This window comes from Larus michahellis, chromosome 2, assembly GCF_964199755.1.
Source record: "Larus michahellis chromosome 2, bLarMic1.1, whole genome shotgun sequence".
In the NCBI taxonomy this organism is placed as follows: domain Eukaryota; kingdom Metazoa; phylum Chordata; class Aves; order Charadriiformes; family Laridae; genus Larus; species Larus michahellis.
In genome coordinates this window covers 152,007,713-152,025,003 of record NC_133897.1, presented here as the reverse complement: position 1 = coordinate 152,025,003, position 17,291 = coordinate 152,007,713, and the positions used below count along the sequence as shown (strand labels likewise).

At 37.1% G+C, this 17,291-nt stretch overlaps 1 protein-coding gene across 3 annotated transcripts in view; it reads left to right on the top strand.

Annotated features, from left to right (window-relative positions):
• Positions 1-17,291, top strand: part of CSMD3 (CUB and Sushi multiple domains 3) — a 684,352-nt gene that overhangs the window by 304,968 nt on the left and 362,093 nt on the right. The window lies entirely within an intron of this gene.

The window sequence follows — 17,291 nt, the reverse complement described above, 5'->3', positions numbered from 1 at the left end:
ATTTCCAGGTGTATCGTTTTATCTGAAATGAGTGTAATGGACTTGTTTAGATGTAATAAAACAAAAATTAGCTGTACAGCTCAGGAGTGTTTTATAAAAGACTATCAACATCTGTGTTTTCTGCTATAAGGGTGTATTCTACCTCCTAATTTCTGTCTTATCTTGCCATCTGCATCACACTCCAGTAACAGATTAGAGAGGCCTAGAAGGCCTCTTTACACCTTTTACGCCTTTACACCTTTACACCCTTTACACCTGAGTTTATTAACCAGGAAGCCAGAGGACTGAGTGAAAACCTGATTATATTTCGGAAACCGTTTAGCTACATTTCTTTCTCTAATCTTACAACACACTGTGTGGAAGAAGGAAAAAGGATATTTAATCAAGTGATTAAAGTGATGGAGGTGCTGGAGCAGGTCCAGAGAAGGGCAACAAAGCTGGTGAGGGGTCTGGAGAATAGGTCTTATAAGGAGCAGCTGAGGGAGCTGGGGTTGTTTAGGCTGGAGAAAAGGAGGCTGAGGGGAGACCTTATTGCTCTCTACAACGACCTGAAAGGAGGTGGTAGAGAGGTGGGGATCGGTCTTTTCTCCCAAGTAACAGGGTATAGGACAAAAGGAGTTGTGCCAGGGGAGGTTTAGGATGGGTATTAGGGAAAAATTTTACACTGAAAGGGTTATCAAGCATTGGAACAGGATGCCTAAGGGAGTGGTTGAGTCACATCCCTGGAGGTATTTAAAAGATGGGTAGACATAGTGCTTAGAGATATGGTTTAGTGATGGTTTTTATCAGAGTTAGGTTGATGGTTGGACTAGATGATCTGAAACGTCCCTTCCAACCTAGATGATTCTATGATTAGAATACCCGTAATGAAGACGGTAGATGTGTTTGGGAGGGTCGTTTGTTTGTTTTATCCTTGTTCCGAGGACTGCTAATCCAGTTTAGCCAATTTATAGATTAACAAAATTGAGTCAAGAATCCTTGAAAGATGATGCAGTCTCTGTCCCACAGATATTCACAAAGTTCAAAAGTAATAGTTAAGATCCATTTCTCTGGCCCAAAGAAGCTTCCTATTTTTATATCTGTAATCAAAAACTGTTAGTGGGCAAGATGAAATCTGTGCACATCTAGAATTTCTGAGAGAAAGTTCTGTCAAATGTGGTGGTGGATAAAATTTATTATTGTATTGTTTGAGGAAATTAAACACAGCTCTTGCACTTTGAATAAGTGCTCTAACTGGCTTGAAAACCACCACTGAGATTTTGTGTAGAATGAATTTGGGCCATATTTTGTGTAAAATTTATTCCTTTCCTAAATGCAGCAAGGGCATGTCTGCATAACAAAAAAGCCAAATAAGATTTTATACATTTCTACCAATGGTAGAACCAAAACTTTAAGCTCACAAATCAATGTGTACCTACTGGCAAATCACAGATGACTGCAGGGTTATTAATGACTTGAAGAGGGTGTTAAGGATTACACTAGGCGAAGGTATTTGTGTCTTAATGCTACCTTTCTCCTCCCTCCCCTCAATTCACAACATGGTGATGCAGTGTTATCTTAAAAACCTCAGAACTTTGTTTCAACCAAAAGTATTTTTCACTGGAGTATATTTCAGTGGAGTAGAACCATGACAAAATACCTCAAACATGGCCAGAGAAGACAGTGAGTTTACTATTGGAAAGTGGAAAAATTAAATAAAAATTGGTTTTGAAAGGAAGATCATCGGATGGGAGTCAATAATAAGACTCATTGATGAGGGTCCACCAACACATCTGATATCAGTGGGATCCACATCTTTTTATTGGTTTTGTGCATGTATTTTTGCACGCGTATTTTTATCAGGATCCTGTTCTATGGAGTTGATCTATTCAGGAGAAAATAATTAAGATTATTGTTAGAAAGAAATGTGCCAAAGCTCTGAATAGTGATCCAGTCAAAAAAGAAATAGGGGCAATTTGTACATAACTTTGTAACAATGAAATATCTATGATTGCCTGTATGGTATCACACACAGATAAAAATTCTTGTATTTGTTAAAAAAAAAAATCTTCTGAACTTTTTCAGCTGTTGCTTATTGAAAGGTGTACTCTTATGTTCTTCTTAAATTTGAAATATTTGAAGACAATTAAACAACTTCCATATAGGGAATTTACAATCAATATATAAAAAGTTAACTTTGTAAGAATGTTTAACCCAAACATTTAAAAAACCCCACAAACACCTAAATATTGAAGTAATACTGACATTTATTTTGCTGTGGTTGTGGAAAATCAAAGAGCAAATGATGAGTTAGCTTAACCTAAGCAATGTGTTGCTGGCTGACGTTCAGCTTGCTGTCCATGAGGAACCCCACTGCCTTTTCTGCAAAACTCCATTCAAAACAGTTGGCCCTGAGTGTGCACTGGTGCATGGGGTTGTTACTCTCCAGAAGCAGAAACTTCCATTTCCCCTTGTAGAACTTTGTGAGCTTCCTGTCAGGCCATTTCTCCAGCATGTCAAGGTCCCTCTGAATGGCAGCACAACCCTCTGGTGTGTCAGCCGCTCCTCATGGTTCTGTAGCATAGAATTTGCTGAGAATGCACTCAGTACCATCATCAAGATCATTAATGAGAATGTGGAACAGGATTTGACACAGTATTGATCCTTGGGGTACATCAAGAATGACTGGCCTTTAGCTAGGTTTCTTACCTCACTGTACATTCATCTACCCTGTCTATAAGAACGTATGGAAGACAGTGCTGAAAACCTTATGTCCTGGTTCTGGTGGGGATAGGGTTAATTCTCCCCAGGCTCCGGCAGGGATACAGATATTCCATCCCATGTGAGCCATGCCCAGTCTGTAGATGGGAGCTGTTGGGGGAGGAGGCAAGAAGTCGCCATTTGAGAGCAGGCTGGGGCATCCTGGGTCCAGTCGGTGAGTGGTGGTTCCATCATCGTGTTTGTGCATTCCTGTATCTCTTTTATTGTTGTTGTTTTCTTGTTCCCTTTGCTGTTCTGTTAAACTGCCTTTGTCTCAACCCACAAGTTTTGCCTTTTTCTTATGATTCTCCCCCTGGGGAGTTTGAGAGAACGGCACGTCGTTCTTTGTTGCCAAAGAGGCCAAACTATGACACCTTACTGGAGTTCAAGATCAGCATCCAGTGCTCTCCACTCATCCACCAAGCCATTTATCTCATTGTAGAAGGCTATCAGGTTGATTAGACATGATTTCCCCTTCCTAAATCCATGCTTGCTACTTTCAGGTGTCCTACTGTCCTTAATATATTTGGAAAAGGTGTCCAGGAGGATTTGCTCCATCACCTTCCCACAGATCAAGGTGAGGCCAACTGGCCTGGAGTTCCCCAGATACTCTCTCTTGCCCTTCTTGAAGACAGGAATGAAGTTTTCATTCTTCCAGTCCTCAGGAACCACTTGTGATCACCATGACCTCTCAAAAATGATTGAGGGTGGCCTCACAATGATATTGTCCAGCTCCCTCAGTACCCATGTGTACAAACCTTCAGGCCCCATGGACTTGTGTATATCCAATTTGTTTAAATGTTCTCTAACATGATTTTTCTCCAGCAAGAATAAGTCTTCTATGCTCCAGACTTTCCCTCTGATCTTATGGGCTTGGGATTCTTGAAAGCTAGTCTTATCAGTGAAGATAGACATGAAGAAGGCATTCAGTAAACTGGTCTTTTCAGTGTCCTTTTTCACCATGCAGCCTGCCCCGTTCAGGAAACAGCCCCTGTTTTCTGTCATTTACCTTTTGCTTCTGACATACCTGTAGAAATGCTTCTTGTTCCATTCATGTCCTTTGCCAGACTTAACCCTGAATGGGCTTTGGCTTTCCTAGGTGTCTCTATACTCTGGGTGTCCTGACCCTGATTCCGTCTCTCTTACACTTTATGTTTTGGCTTTATTCAGAAGCTCTTAGTCCATTTGTGCAGGCTGACCAGTATTTTGCTTGTTTTCGCATGTTTTTCTGTTCATCGGATAAACCATTACTGAGCTTGGAGGTAGTGATCCTTGAAAATCAACCAGGTCTCTGGATTGTTCTTCTCTCCAGAACTATCTGCATGGGATTCTTCAAAACAGAACCCTAAACAAAGTCTGTTCTGCCAGTGTTGTGTTCCTGCCTTTTGCCTTGCCTCCCTCCTTTCAGAATCCTGAACTCCACTAACCCATGGTCACTGCAGGCCAGGCTGCCCCAGCCTTCACATTCCCAACCAGCTCTTCCTTGTTTGTAAGCATGAGGTCCAGCAGAGCATGTCCCCTTGTCAGTTCTCAATCACCTGTGTTAGGAAGTTGCCATCAATACACTCCCTAGACCTCCTTGATGGCTTGTGCCCTGCTTTGTTGGTCTCCTAGGAGATATTGGAGTGGTTGCAATTCCCTGTGAGGATTAGTACCTGCACATGTGAGGCTTCTCTGACAGTATATGATGGAAGAAATTCATTGTCAGTTTTCCCACTTCTAGATTGTCTTAACATGGTTTCTACCCATTTATTTATATACATCAAACAAGTGATTTTTGCCCTGGTTTTTATCCATGGCTGCTCTGGAATCAACTAAAGTTTTGTTGATCAAAAATAACAAAAATATAGTTCCAGGGATCTGCCTGAAAGAATATTCAAGAAGATCATGCCTCTCTGTGGTACTGAAAAGGTGCAACGGAAGTTAAAGGTCTTTGCTTTGGCCTGAACTGTGATTCTCGTATTATTAACCCTTTGGTTCCATAGGAAACACTCTTGTGAATAAATGCACAAAATGAGAATAAGGATTTCTCAATTTGAACTCCACTTCCATTACAACTCTCACTTCTAGTAAGGGAAATTATACTTGAGTATCTTGTGGGGTATTGTACAAACTCATATGTTAGGTTTTGGAGAATATTATGAATTGCTGGTAATTGACATTAAGTAATGGCATCTTGTAATTTTATGTTTACATTTTGAATATACTAAAAATATTTTTATTTTCATGGCTTAATTACCTTCCCATCCCCAGCAGCAGTGCATTTTTTCTACTGCTTTTCTCCTAAAAATGTAAAACTTGTTTTCCTTTCATTGTTTCTGTATCAGATCAGATGCTTGAGAAATATTTCTTAGCAATAAACATCTGGGAATATTGTTTATAACTGTGGTATCACATTTAGTTTATTCTGTCTCAGAGATGAACTGTATGCACAGAAAGCAGGTTGCAGGTTGAGTTTTGCAGTTAGTTGCGTCTTTCTCTAGACCAGTCTTTTTCTCAGGTCCTATTATGACATATTCTTCATGGGACTAGCAACCTAGAGTTGGTTTATCCATAGATTAAAAGCCCTTCTTAAAGGGAAATAGCAGTTTGCAACCTCTGTCTGAGGTGGAAAAAAGAATCCCAGAGCAGAAGACTTATTTTATTTAGAGACTTGTGTAGGAAAACCATAGGTAGAGGAAGCTAATGATTTATATATATATTTAAGCAACAGAAAAAAAAGGTTTTTTCACACTAAAAGAGATTAACTAAAGAGATTAACTAAAGAGATTTAGTTAATATCAACTAGATCTAAAATAGAGAGAAGCATTTTCTGTGAAAGATGCTTCAACAAAAACCATGATAACTTTATCTACTTGGTTTTTTTAAAAGGTGTCTTTGAACTTCTCTTCACTAAATACCTACAATGTCTCATTTTACCAGAGTAAACCCTGGGTGGACTGATTTAGCATTTTTTGCTAAAGGTGGCAATCATCACTGTTTGGTGTTCTAAAGCATTAAATGTTGTTTCTTGAACTTAAACAATTACCATCATGAAAGCATTTTCATATTGTTATAAGCATTGCAAGGTTTTCTTTATTGCGTTGTCTGAATGACAAAACCTCATTTTGTATGCTTTATTGCTTTCATAACTCAAATATCTACTGCTGTATGTAGTGACACAAATTCTGCAGCTGTTCCTTGACCTTTTTCAGAAAATCTTGGTTGTTAATTTTAAAACACAGAATGAATGGTACACATGATAAAATGCCAGACAGTGAGGGAAAGAAAGCTGTTATCTGCTATTAATATGCATATCATAGAAGAAAACAACAAACAAAATGAAAGACATATGTAGATTTGTAGATTATAAATCTACAAATTACCTGTTTGATAGGTGGAGTGAAATCATATGGTAATTCTTCATTGTAGGTGTTCTTAAATTATGGTGCTTTGAATGCTCTAGATATTTTGCCAGTGTAAGAATGGTGAATTTAATTCTTTCATTCTTAGCTAATACCTAAAAAATACAAATTTTCTGTATTGTATACAATAAATTAGTTTGCTGTATCCTTTTGCTTTAGCTTAACAAAATAAATTGGCCTCATTACTTATGAAGTAAGAAGATTGTTTCCAGCACTGTACCAAGGCACAATTATTCTTTTGTATTTTTACATACTGCCTTTTCATTTGTTACAACATAAATTTTGAAAGTTGCATGATTTCCTCGGCTTTACTTAACATAAAGGGCTGTTGCTTTTTAGACAGTGAATGCCCTGGTTTGTTAGGGTTGTTTTTTTTCCATATATAGTATTCACAGAACTAAACAAGAGCTGTTAGGCAGTAATTGCTAGATAGTGGTTATCATAGCATAAGCATGCTAAAAACAGTTTAAGCCGAAAGAATGTGAAATAATGCTGAGATGCTTATTGTTAGGTCAGTACAAATCCTGTGGTTTCTTTACTAGTAATGGCAAATATGCTATTTGCTGGCCTACATTAAAACCTAATTTATTTTGTTTGCTTAAATAACGTGGGACAGGAAAATTGCAATTTTGAGTCTTGATTTTACGCTTCAAAAGGATGGGCTACAAAATGGTCAGTTTAAATTTACAACAGGCTAAAGTTAACCGGAGTTCAAGTCTTATGAATTATACTTGCTGATTTTTTTTCTAATCCACAGTGACAGAAACACTGTGGAAAACGTCAATGCTAGAATGACAGTCTTTCTGACAGATCTCAGCCATATTACACCACATATCATTCACCACCATGCATTAAGAAGGAGAAAAATAAGCAAAAGAGTTCCTTTAAAAAAAAGATCAATCTGTTTTCCAAAATTGTAAAGCAAAATTAAATATATAAGCTCATTGTTAAATTTAGATGGATCAGAAAACTAGGTCCTGGTTGTGTTAATTTTACATGGCAGGAAGTTTAGAAAAAGAAAATTTACATGATCATATGTTATTTTTTGTTTGTCGCCATCATACTGTAAATTTTGCATTCCATTTATTTCAAGCATGAAAGTATTTTTACTACCTGCACAAATGTATTCTGTAGAATATAAGTTTCAAAAAGTTTGCCAGTGTTCACAGTCTTATTTTTGTCTATTGCATTTTGAGATAATTTCGAAATCAATAACAATTTATGTCTGAGAGTTGGGAGACAGTTGGGTTTTGTTTTTTGTTTTTGGTTTGGGGCTTTTTTTAATTTTTTTTTTTGCTAGGATTTTTTTGTGATTGTCAAATATCTGTTAGGAAATCTATATTCTGAATTTGGTTGTAATGGTAGAGTCTACTGAAAATTTATGACATCTGGTTCCAATTGCTGTAGTCCTTTACTTTCTGAGAAACTGCTGAAATGGTTCAAAATATCTGAGGAAATCCTAACATGATATTTTCTGCAAGTCTGAAAAAGTTTACTGAGGGAATAACTTGCAACTGTTACTGAATTGATATTAAATATGGTTCTCATTTAGTCACTCTATATTATGATATTCTTAATTTTCTTTTAATATTCTTCCATTCTTCTCTTCCTCCTTCCTTATGTAATGATGTTGGTGTTTTCCTCCTGCAAGAATTTCATCTTTTCATTTCTGAGTTCTTGTGCTTTTTAGGCCAAGCCAAAAATAAGCAAAACAAATTTAGCAAAAAGCTGAGTGTTTACATTTAATTTACTACAGCTGTGTTATTTTGTTAACCATGTCAAAACTGTCAGTGGAACATTTCCTAAGCTTACTGTCAAGCCTAAACTCAGTTGCCATACATATTTTTTCACGTTAACAGTATAAAACTGAAGCAGGCTGGGTGTTTTAGCATGAACTCAAACACTCATTTCATGAAGTCTGTTTTGGTCAGTCCTGTTGGAACAAACTACACTGCAGCTCTTCCTACAAGCAAATGTCTCAAACTTGACTTTTCCTAAGCCTAGTGTGAAGAGGTATTGCGGGTGTAAGAGTCAGTGAAATGATTACAAAATATGAGCATACTTAAACTCACTCTTAATTATGTATTTTAAACATAATCCTGTTTTTCATCCATGCAGATTAAAAAAGCTGTTGCTTTGTCAATAGGAGATAATGTACTTTTTTTCTCTATGAAACTAGAAAGTGTAAAAATATTTCAATTCTGTTCAGAACAAATTTAGTTTCTTTGTAATGTTAGCTACGTTATCCTTCCATATTGTTCATGAACATTTTGATCCAGTTAAAAAAAAATCTGAGTGATGTATACGCTGCAGTTTAAAAAAAAAAGTCTTAGAAATATATGTGCAGGGAGGGGAGATTGTCTCAGCAGAGTAAGAGCATGGAAGGGAATTCAGCTATTTCTAAGATAGGAAGTCAGCGGGTCCAGCAATGAGGGAATAGAATCAATAGTTGAATGAGAAAATCTGGAGTCAGGAGGTATGTGCATGTACTTTGGGTTAAGTGTTGGAGAAAAATAGTATAATAAAAGAGCTTTGGAGAAAAAAAAAAAAAGTAATGCAATTGCAGAGGGATAAATGATTTGTCCTTCCATCCTGCAATTTTACTATAACTCCCATTTTCATTATGAAAAGAGGATGAGTCCATTTTCTTAATTATTGTAGATTTTATTTCACTAAATATTTTCCTGACATTTCTGTGACTATAGGGGCACCGTTTTACACTGAAAATATGATCTACCCATAGGAATGGGTGAGAGATTGTGCCTATTGCAATAACTGCAACAGAATTAATTACTTCTATTTCAGTCATCAGCAATTTTAGATTCTAGCCATAACCTGAATCTCAGATATTACCTCCACTTTTGATAAGAACTTTAGATAGAATTAAAGGCCAAATCTGAGTTTTAGTTCTGTTTGACTTTCTGTAAGTTCCTAAAATTGGTCTAAGTTGTGTCTCCTATGCACTCTGAATGCAAACATATTTTCTTATTTGTATTTTTAATGAATATGCACACTCAAGGTAGAACTTTTAGAAAGACATATGCGTATGACCCAGAGACATTGATAGGAAGTTTCCAGTGCTTGCACTATGGGTAATTGATATGTTTCGGTCTTTTTTGTTTGATGAATTTTTGGCACAGAGACTTGTCACTTTCCTCCATAGTTGAGTTCACTTGGTTGCTCTTGTGAGTGATCTTTGTAGGAAATAGGTCTGCCCAATATAAACCTTTTTCTGATGTTTGTCTGGGAAATGGAGCTGCTCGTAGTGTGTTTGTTTGTTTGTTGCTTTCTATGAAGCGACCCCTTTAAAGGTTCCATTCTGTGGTGGGTTAACCTTGGCTGGCTGTCAGGTGCCCACCCAGCTGCTCTATCACTACCCCTCCTCAACAGGACAGGGGGAGGAAATACGATGAAAAATCTCATGGGTCGAGATAAGGATGGGGAAATCACTCACTAGGTACTGTCATTTGCAAAACAGACTTGACTTGGGGAAGTTAATTCAATTAATTGCAAATCAAATCAGAGTAGGATAATGAAAATAAGAAAAAAATCTAAAACAATACCTTCCCCCACCCCTCCCTTCTTCCCAGGCTCAACTTTGCTCCCGACTTCCTAATTCTTCCCCAAAAGCTGTTCAGGGAGGACAGAGAATGGGGGTTGCAGTCAGTCCATAATGCTTTGTCTCTGCCACTCTTTCCTTATCGTGTTCTCCCCTGCTCCAGCATTGGGTACCTCCCACAGTGTGCAGTTCTTCGTGAACTGCTCCAGCATGGGTCCTTCCCATGGGATGCAGTCCTTCAGGAGTGGACTGCTCCAGCGTGGGAGCTCACAGGGTCACAGGTCCTGCCAGGAACCTGCTCCAGTGTGGGCTTTTCATGGGGTCACAGTTTCCTTCAAGGCACCTCCACCTAGTCTGATGTGGGGTCTTCCATGGGCGCATGAGCTGCAGGGTGGGTATTTGCTCCACTGTGGACCTCCATGGGCTACAGAGGGACAACCTGCATCACCATGATCTTCTCCACAGGCTGCAGGGGAATCACTGCTCCAGTACTGGAGCACCTCCTCCCACTCCTTCTTTACTGACCTTGGTGTCTGCATAGCTGTTTCTCTCACATGTTCTTACTCTTCTTCAGCTGCTGTTGTGCAGCACTTTTTACCTTTCTTAAATATGTTATCACAGAGGTGCTACCAACATCACTGATTTGCTCAGCTTTGGTCTGTAGTGGTTCCACCTTGGAGCCACCTGGAACTGGCTCTTTCCATCACGGGGGCAACTCCGGATCAATTCTCACAGGAGCCACCCCTGCAGTCCCTCCCTGCTACCAGGTTAACCATCCACTGAGACTTAAGTCACTACTATTACTCCCATGTTTCTGTCCCCTTCAGGGTGTGTAGTTGCTCATCAGGTTAGGCTGACATCAGTTGGTGATGTCTGTTTTCTTTTGAAACGGACTGCTTACCTTCAGTGGGATGAAAAAGGGCAGACTTCTATGCTGCATGCAAGGATATCCTTTTTTGGCTAACTACTGAATGGAATAACTAGGCAATCTTTAGAAGTCCTTTCCAACCCAAACCATTCTATTATTCTATGATTCTATGATGAGTACTTATATTTATTTATAAAGTACTTATGTGTATAAATGTAAAGATTTTATGCTTAATTCAATATTTATACATGCCTCTTAAAAAAAAGTTAATTAGAAGTCCTCAGCCCCTTCCTATGATTGCAGTCATCTTGCTATTTAAGAACAATGATTTATTATGGAATATTAACAGTTGTCTGATCAGATGAATGGGAAGGTACTGTGCATTGTCACTGTAAAAATGACGTTACTGAGAAAAAGAATTCCAAATGTTCTCATATATTGCTTCATAGCCTTGGTAAATCTTATGAATATGCAGGTCAAAACTGGACCTATCTTGGGAGTTTACATGCCTTAGGGGTTAACTGGTGTCAACCTATGATTTTATGCATCACAGCTTCAAAATTGGGCAATCCATTTATATTGTATTTTGGAACTAGTCTAAAATGTTATCAGTCATTTACAAGCTCTTGTGAGGAAGCCCACAGATGTCAATGGACCTGTTGGACCAGGTCCAGAGGAGGGCCACAAAAACGATCAGAAGGCTGGAGCACCTCTCCTATGAAGTAAGGCTGAGAAAGTTGGGGTTGTCGGCCAGGAGAAGAGACAGCTCCAGGGAGACCTTATTGTGACCTTTCATCATACAAAGGGGGATTATAAGAAAGATGGAGAAAGACCTTTTACCAGTGCATGTAGTGACAAGACAAAGGGGAACAGTTTTAAACTGAAAGAGGGTAGATTTAGATTGAATACAATGAAGAAATTTTTTATGGTGATGGTGGTTGCTCAGAGAAATTGTGGATGCCCCTTCCCTGGAAGTGTTGAAGGCCAGGTTGGATGGGGCTTTGAAAACCTGATCTAGTGAAAGATGTACCTGCTCACGGCAGGGAGAGTTGGACTAGGCAATCTTTAGAAGTCCTTTCCAACCCAAACCATTCTATTATTCTATGATTCTATGATGAGTACTTACATTTATAAAGTAAATGTGTATAAATGTAAAGATTTTATGCTTAATTCAATATTTATACATGCCTTTTAAAAAAAACCACACAAACCAAACCTGCTTTGTTGGCTTTTGTAAACTTCAATTTATTAGCATTTTGATCTCTGATATACAACTTTTTGTTGAATATTGATGTTTAGAGATATTTCAAAACTGTTTTCTCATTTTTGTTTACAGCTGGCCTGGTTGCCATTCTGAGGCTTGGCAGCCTAAGAAAACAAACAAGATCTTAGGTTAGCTATGTCCAGCTGTCTAATATGGATATACATTTCTTTTTAACCATATAGACATGTGTTTCTATAGCCCATGAGTTGTAATCAATTACATCTTCTCTCACCTTTCTATAAAACCTGCCACTCCTTTCATTTATTCCTCATGCTACTATATCAAATGCTTCCCAGGCAGGGAGTTGTGTTCAGCTAGATGTAATAGGAAATAATTAGCATGTTATTCTCAATATAGTCATCTCTGTCTTTTGCATAACTGCAGTAAAGAAGACATGCAGGGAGAATTTTATGGAAGCGAGAAACTTTATGTATATCAGTGTCATCTAACTTTAGTCAACATAAGGTTAATTGCCATAGTTGGTAGACTTTTTATTTTAAACTCTCTCTTCAGTTAATGAAGAGATATTAGTTTCACTTGCAGTACAAATCCTGATGTACTGATTAATTATTTATCCTAAGAGGAATGTCCAAATTAGGCAAGATTAATATCTCTCCAAATAGCTTATCTGTAGAAAAGCACTAGCTGTGAAGGTAGAAAGTGATCATTTTTGAACAGATGCCTAGTTTTCAGTTGATTCAATTTGCAAGCTGATTCAATTCAAACCAACTTTCAATGGTTGAGGTTGGAGGGGACCTTTTGTTCATCCCCCCTGCTCAAGCAGGGACACCTAGAGATGGTTGCCCAAGACCATGTCCGGATGGCTTTTTAATATCTCCAAGGAGGGAAACTCCACAACCTCTGGGCAACCTGTCCCAGTGCTTGGTCACCCTCACAGTAAAAAACTGTTTCCTGATGTCCAGATGGAGCCTCTTGTGTTTCATTTTGTGCTCATTGCCTCTGGTCCTGTCCCATCAGTGAAAAGAGCATGGCTCTGTCCTCTTTGCACCCGCTTTTCAGGATTCAATATATTTTCATACTGAAACTATTCTTCTATAATCAAATATATAATAACACAATTATTTTGGAGGAGAGACCTGTGATTCTATGGAAAATTATGGAGGGAAAGCGTATTAATCAGAGAGCAGCATTTCCTTAGCTTATACCATCAGATATAAATGCACATCATTTACTGGAAATAGTCAGACATCCTCAGCACAAAAGCAATTAACCATCCTGAGGGCATATGAGGACACACAGATACAAACAGCGTGTATTTTCTTCTCCTTGCCTAGTTTCACTCCTGTTAGTGAAGAAGGCAACCAGATAATTCCTTTTGATTGATGAGAAAAGGGTGAGCATGACATTATTAGCAGTCTATAGGTGTTTTTTTCTAGAGTTAACAGTGAAAACTGATGAAAGTAGGTATCTTGTAGATATGTTTCGGTGAGGTGGAATTCTTGCTGTTGCTAGTACGTTTGGATCATTCATACAGGGTTTTTTGCAAGATAATGTTTGCAGAAATGGATTTCTTTGTAGATCAGTAATAGATGTTCTGGCACTAGAGGAGTCGCCAGATTTTCCAAGACCAACCTTTCCCTCTCTTGCTGCCTCCTAGGTACAGATGTCATTCCCACACCATGTTAAAGGTAGTTACTAAGCAGTCATTTCCTTCAGTGTCTAGATCAAAAAAATTATCTTCTTTTCTAGTAGCTTAATAAAAAATGAGTGAAATTAACTTAGTTGTACGTACAATCACTAGTAATTTTTAGAGATAGCATTTGCAAAGGTTAAGATATTTGATGTGAGAAAATATGGCAAAATCCAATATGAAATAATTGTTTAGAGGTAAAAAAAACCCTAAAACTCATAACTCAATATTCTGTTTCACAAGCTCAAAGTTATATAATAATTTGTATTGTTTGGAACAGGATAAACACACTGGCTTAAGTAAAAGCCAACGTATTTGCTTGATAGTATTTGGAGTCTTTTTTTCACTTTGTGGATTCTATATTGATAGTTGAATTAAATTGTGTAATATTTATTTTTGTTTCTTTGTAGAAGGCTTTATTTACAAGAAGGTCTTATTTTTTTTTTGTAGAATACTTCTCTATATTGGGGCTTATAGGTTGATAAAATGTCAAGACTGTATTCCTCTGATTAATCAATCTCAGAAGCTCCTCTTGTGAATGCAAGCCAACACAATACAGGTCATACTTAAATGTAAACAGAAGACTATAAAATGAAAATTAAAAAAATAATCTCTTTATGCTGTCATTTGAATATGCTATCCTTCCACTTTAAGACTTTCCAATAGTATTTGTTCTCAGAATAGGGAAGGACTATACATTTGTTTTCAATTGTTGTGGCCCCAAAGAAAATAATTTTAAATGACCTTTATAAATAACCGATTGCAGGATTAGCCTCTGAAAAATGAAGTGCCGTCTAGCATTAGTATTGGAGTTAAAAAAAAAGCCAAACCAGAACAAAACAAATACCCCTTTTAAAGAACTACATGAAAGAAATTACATGATGTGTTTACCAATGACTCTACAAAGCAAAATTCATCTGCTCTCTGTAGAATTGAGATTACTGGCAACCATTGACATCTAATAATCTGGGATAACCCCATCTGGTCTTCAGCTGCATTCCCAAAAAAGCACAGTTGTCCTGAAGATCCTGTATCTGCCAGGTTTGTGTGGATCTGATGGCTGCTTTACAGCATCTCAGACGCTACTACTTAAATATATTTATGTGAGTGAATTCCATTTTGGATGTCCACAGTATAGACATCCATATATAAATGCGTAGACTCACTTCATAGTCAATGAAGAGAAATAGGTACTTCTAAGCTGTGGTTGATCTAGTGTGTGTTATCTACCTTTTGATGAAATAGATTACACTGTAGACATGTTTTTTCACTGGTCTACATCAAAGAAGTCTACATCAAATATAGATGTTTGTACTGTAGATGTCTACAATTAAGTATGATGAATCTTATTGCCAACAAATGGACTCAACAATATAGAAGGAACTTTTGAGTTCAGCCAATGAGTATTTATCTCCTAGAATTGCCTTACAACTTTGTGTGTCACCTGCTTTTTTCTCTGGGGCTCTATAAATCTCCAAGTTTTCTTTCTCTTTTTCTTCCCTCTCTCTCCCTTTCTCACCCTCTCTGCTACGCAAAGATTAAATTAAATTTGAAAGGACAGAAGTGCTTAATATTTAGGCTGTTTCATTTAAGGTTGTGTTTTGTTCATCTATTAGGTGACTACCAAAGAGAACAATTAAACTATTGTTATACTACACAACAATTTTTGGATATTTTGAATCATTGAATTATATGCAATATGCAGCAAAATAGTATGTAATAAAATTGTGTTCTTAGCAGGATGTTTAAATTCAGATTTGTTCCTTACTGTTAATATTATCTAAGATATAGCTCATTTAACCTGTATCTTAGCTTAATTTTTAAGTGCACTTCTGATGAGAAAAGATTCATAACATCTTTAGAAACTTCATCATTATTTTACTGGTGAAATGTCAAATTATATGGAGTGAACACATTACTATACATCTGAAAATATTTTTAGAGTTACATTTGCATTGGAAGCTTTAGGATAACAGATGCACGTATGGAAATACTTTAAATGAAAAAACTTAAAATCTTTACACTTCCCCTTCAGAAGCAGTTCTGAAGCACATGTACTTGCTTCTGTTACACGGCATTCTGCTGTCTATGTTTTGAAATCTTAAAAAGTTGAGTACTTCACCTGGAACACTACTTCCCTTGAAAAGTCTTTGCGGAGCTAGTTCCATCAGGAACTAGACACACAGTCATACCGAACACTTGATCGGAAAGATTGCTGTCTGGAACACATCCTCCTAAAAGTGTTCTCTCTCTGAAGGGTTGTAGGGTGTTCTCAAGTTAGCCATTAACTATTCAATAAAGCCTTCTCCTGTGTTACTTCTGAGCTGGGTAACAGACTCAGTATTGCCCAAGGAGTGAGTTCCAAAGGATATATTCCAAGACACAGTGAGGAGGTATGTCTACTGAAATTTCTTAGAAATTAGATCTCTGCTCCCATTTCTTTCTTTCTTTCTTCTTCAAAGTTATTCGAGACCATCAGAATTTTCAGAAAGTTAGTTTTCAAATAGGACATTTTTCTTTTGTATAGCTTGGATAATAATCATTAGTATTACCATCTTTTTTTTTTCTTTTGTGTTTATAAACTTAATTTAATTTAGTAATTATAAGTTGTTTATTTTTTATGGGTTTCTAAACAGCAAAAGCAGACCAGGATGCAGGGAGACTATTACCTTTCTTTTAGCTACTTTTATATTTATTTTAGTGAATAAGGAGTGAACGGCTCAGCGTATCGTATTGTAAATAAATTTATTGGTTTTATATATTTGTGTATGTGGAGGAAGAGGAGAGGAAAGATTCCTTTTTCCTGACAGTAATGTCTAGGGACATTTTTAATAATATCCTCTGAAACAAAATTCAAAATATGATTAGTCTGTATCAGGATAATTATAGTAGTCTGCTACCTGCAGACTACTTCTGCTACATCACCAAAACTACTATGAAGGTACAAAATTTCAGGAAATACTGCATAGCTCTTTCTGAAAAGAGAATAGTAATTATTATATTGCTTAATTTTAAGGAAAGAGGTTCTTCTCATTTCTGAAGTCATATAGATACATATCTGATATCATTAGTTGACTGTTAATGTGTGAAATGGTAGATCATGACTATTGTGGTAAACTGTCTCAGATGGAATTCTGGATCTTTGACAATTCCGCCCTGTTCCCGACTTCCAGAATGCACTTCTAATAGTATCGTTGTCTTATTGACACTCTTGTAGTTCAGGCAAATCATTGATGAAATATTTTTGTTCATAGTATTGCTCCCTGAAAGTATACCTGACCGTCTGAAAATATTTTGTTGTCCTTCTGCATTTTATTTTTTTTTTCAGTTTCAAATGAGATTGTGGGGCAGGGCATAAATACAATAAATACATAACTACATTTTAAACATGATCACTGCTTATATGGATCAATAAAAGCAATGGATCATATCTCATTTATATTAATGATGGTTATATCTTGCTCTGGGAAACTAGAGAAAAGACTTTACTTGAATTCATAGATCAAGAAAGAATACCTGTCCCTGTGCACCTGATTACTGTGCATCTACAAGCTAGATCAATAATACGATTTAGTGATGCTAGCCTGGTTTAAAAGTATGTAGAATATAGTAATAATTCAGCACAGTTTTCCCTGAAGTGTTTATTCTTACAAACAATAATAGACTAAAATGTAGAATCATAGAATCATAGAATCACTTAGGTTGGAAAAGACCCTTGGGATCATCGAGTCCAACCATCAACTCCACTCTACAAAGTTCTCCCTTACACCATATCCCCTAACACCACATCTAAACGAGTCTTAAAC